We start from the raw sequence: 4,190 nt of genomic DNA, 5'->3' as shown, positions 1-4,190 counted from the left end.
ATATCAATTTAAAAAAAGAAAAGAAAACCAAGGCTCCTTTGATTTAAGAAAAAGAAAAAAAAAGCAAAGGTTATTATATCCAGCAGGAGGGTATGAAGAAAATTAAGTCTGTAATATTAATAACTTCACTCAACAAAGAAAGTAGTAGAACATACCAGAGACTGTAGAGCGTTCTCCCTGCTTTTCAAAGACAGACACCAGCAGCAAAACTGGTCTATTCCCCACAAAGTACATCAATGGAAGATTGATCAGTGACAGTGAAGAGAGGTTTGCTATTGACACAAGTCATGGCTCATGATTAGGCCAGTGGATTCAAGAGTGAGAGGCATTCATCCCAGAGGCTATGTAGGAAAAGTATATCAGAACCTCTATTTTCCAATTGCAACAAAGAAAAACTTAATTGTACTAATATTTAATATTGTTTACTAATTTTACCAATATTATTCAATATTTTACAATACAGATAAACAATATGTAAATAAAAATACACAGTTTAAGAGTGTGTGTACAATTCTTTTCCCTGACAGCAGTATGTGATCAATAATAGCAAGGATATACAGGTACCACCTATGAGTGTCCACAGTCATTGAATACAAATTACACACTGATTTTGACATGTCTCTCCAAATATATTGATCTGTTATGCTTAAGTACTTCTAAGGGGCATACTTAATTTTCAAATGTTTGGTCTCAATCTGGCAGTAACAAATAGACTAGGCACAGTAATCACAGAAAGCATTCAATAATTGAAGTATGATGTGCCCTTTTACAAATGTCTAGGTTCTGCATTTGAAAAATTAACATACCACACCAGAGAAGAGTAGAAAGAAGCAGCTAACTAACTCAAATTGTTGAATTCGCCACTTTTCAGTTCAGCCAGTCACACTGGGCATTATCCTATCCACAGGTCAGTAGTGGCACATACTATAATGGGGAAACAGAAAATAAATAAATAAACCAATAAATGAACATGTTAATTTTCAATAATGATAAGTGCTATGGAGAAAAGAGACTAGGGAGATGTAACGAAGAGCAACATGGTTGGGAGAAGGGGCATTTTAGATTATATGCCCAAAGAAGTTGATTCAGCAAAGACCTGGATGAGAAGGGGCTGAGCATTCCATGCAAAGGGACAGCATGGGTGAAGCCCTAAGACAGGGAAACCTGTTCTGTTTGAAAATGACAAATAGGCCTGTGGCCAGATACAGTGAGCAAGGAAGGAGAGCGAAGTACATGGACCGAGACAAGACTGTGTGGTGAGGTGTTCAGATTTCACTGAGTGCATTTGGAAGCCATTGGAAGATATTAAGCAAAGAAGTGACATGATCTGATTTACATTTTTAAAAGATTACTCTGGCTGTATGAGGCAAATAGATTTTAGAGGAAAAGAGAGGAAACAAAGATCGGGCAAGAAGCAGCATTATTCGCAATATTCAAAAGGCAGAAGCAACCCAAGTGTCCATTGATGGATGAATGGATAAGTAGAATGTGATATATACATACAGTGGATTCTTATTCAGCCTTATAAAGGAGGGAAATTCTCACCTGGATGAATCTTGAGGACACTATGCTAAGTGAAATAAGCCAGACACAAAAGGTGTTGTATGATTCCACTTATATGAGGTACCTAGAATAGTCAAATTCATAGAAACAGAAAGTAGAATGGTGGTTACCAGGGACTGTAGAAAGGGGAAATGGAAAGTTATTATGGAATGGGTACAGAAGTTCAGTGTGGGAAGATGAAATATTTCTGGAGATGGATGATAGTGATGGTTTCACAGCAGTGTGAATGTACTTAATGCCACTAAACTTTACACTTAAAAGTGGTTGAAATGGTGACTTTTAAGTATATTTACCACAATAAAAAAATTAAGAGGTGGGCTTTCCTGGTGGCGCAGTGGTTGGGAGTCCACCTGCCGATGCGGGGGACGCGGGTTCGTGCCCCGGTCCGGGAGGATCCCACATGCCGCGGAGCGGCTAGGCCCATGGGCCATGGCCACTGAGCCTGCGCGTCTGGAGACTGTGCTCCGCAATGGGAGAGGCCACAGCGGTGAGAGGCCCGCGTGCCGCAGAAAAAAAAAAAAATTAAGAGGTTACAGAATTATCCTTTCTGTAAGAGATCCATGATGAACACCACCAAGATAAAGGCTCTGAGAAGTCCTATAATAAATAAACTTCTTTAACTGTTAAAAAAATAAAATAAAAATAAAATAATTGCCCATGTCTGTGGGTCTATTTCTGTTTTGTTAAAAAAAATTAAGAGATTTAAAGAAAATAAAAAAGAAATGATGGTAACTTGGACTAGAGTGGTAGAAGTGGATAGATAAGGGGTACAATTGGAGCTAGAACCCAGAGGATTTGTGGATAGATTGGACAAGCAAGGAGGAAGAAAGGTGAGGAGGAAAACGAACTCAAGAATGACTTCTAGGGCTTCCCTGGTGGCACAGTGGTTGAGAGTCCGCCTGCCGATGCAGAGGACACGGGTTCATGCCCCGGTGCGGGAAGATCCCACATGCCACGGAGCAGCTGGGCCCGTGAGCCATGGCCGCTGAGCCTGTGTGTCCGGAGCCTGTGCTCCGCAACGGGAGAGGCCACGGCAGTGAGAGGCCCACGTACCGCAAAAAAAAAAAAAAAAAAAAAGAATGACTTCTAGGTTTTTGACTTGATCTAGCGGCAGTACCATTCACAGAGCTGAGGAAGCTTGGGGCTTGAGATTATGGTGAAGAACAGGATGGAGTAGAAATTTAGAATTCTGATTTGGATGTATTAGGTTTGAGATGCCTAGTAGAATACAACTAAGTGCAGGTGTAAAGTTGACAGTTGAACGTTATGTCTGAAAGTGAAAGGGAAGACAGTGCTGGCGAGATGAATCTGGGGGTCATTAGTATATAAAGCCCTAAGCAGGGAGTGCAATTAGAGAAGTTGGCCATTATATTTGGCTCAAAAGTTTACAATATATTATATTATCCAAGAATGTAGCATAGCTTTGAACATAAGATAATTAAATGATCTTTTTTTTGTGAACAAGAGAAAGTTAAAGTGAGAAGAAAACAAAGTTTTTATGAAGCTCCTGAAAAATGCTCCAGGCTCCCCACTGGAGACTTGTTATGTATAAATGCTTATGGTCTTTGAGGTCTCTTCCATCTCTTTTATATTTATCAGTACTGCCTTGTAATGAGAACTAACTTTATTATATAGATGTTAGCTTTCCAACTCACGTGGAAGATGTCCCAAGGTAGAGAACATATGATAATTATTTGTATCACCCACTATAGTTATTGCAATGCCCTGCACATAAAAGAAACCCAACAAATGTGTCGATTATTGGACTCACATCTTAAAGAAACCAGTAAGATCGTTCAATAAAGGAAAATGGCAGGATAAAATGTGTCATTGACTCATAGGTACAATTATTGACCATCCTTTGGAGGAGTAGGGTCCTCGTTTTTTGCCTAAATTGCCTAGAAAAAAAATAAAATAGTCTAAATTATTCAAATGAGATAGCAGATTCAAAGGGTCAGTGCAATTCTTCACTGTGAACTGCATACATCTGGCACAATAGGAGCTTGAAAGGTTACTCATTAGTCAAGTTTTGATTTAATTTAAAAAATCTCTGGTTATTGGAAAGTGATGGGCAGGAAAAGCTCTATGGATCAACACACTCTGCTACTTCACGGCAAGTCAAATTCAAAACAGGTCAATAACAGCACTCATCCCCCTCACACTCATTCACTCAACGAACATTCACCATGGGCCAGGTACACATCAGTGAGACTTACCTTCACTTCTCAAGTAACTCCTAGTTATGTTCACAGTCTAGTTCCCTTGTGTGCAATGAGAAGAAGCAGAGATATTTTCAGGATCCCAATGCCTGTGGACGGTACATAGGGCAAAAGGAAGATTTCCTCCCAACCAGAATGTATTAAGTTGGGCTCTTTTAAATACTACATGATGTAAAATCAATTTCTAGGTAAATAATGTGTTACTAGATGACTAGAAGATTCTTCTAGCCTAAAGATCAGGGTGGTGACTGAATGTCAAAAGCAGCTGCTTTACCAATGGCATTGAAACATCTAGAGAAGGAAGCAGCCTTTCAGAAGGAGAGTGGTCAGACTGGAAGTTGGAGAATGGGGAATCAGAAGTAGAGGAGCTGGCAATGGGGTGGCCAGCACTGCCATGGGCTAGAAGAC

This window comes from Hyperoodon ampullatus (genome assembly GCF_949752795.1).
Source record: "Hyperoodon ampullatus genome assembly, chromosome: 3".
NCBI lineage: Eukaryota > Metazoa > Chordata > Mammalia > Artiodactyla > Ziphiidae > Hyperoodon > Hyperoodon ampullatus.
This window is presented reverse-complemented; position numbering follows the sequence as displayed.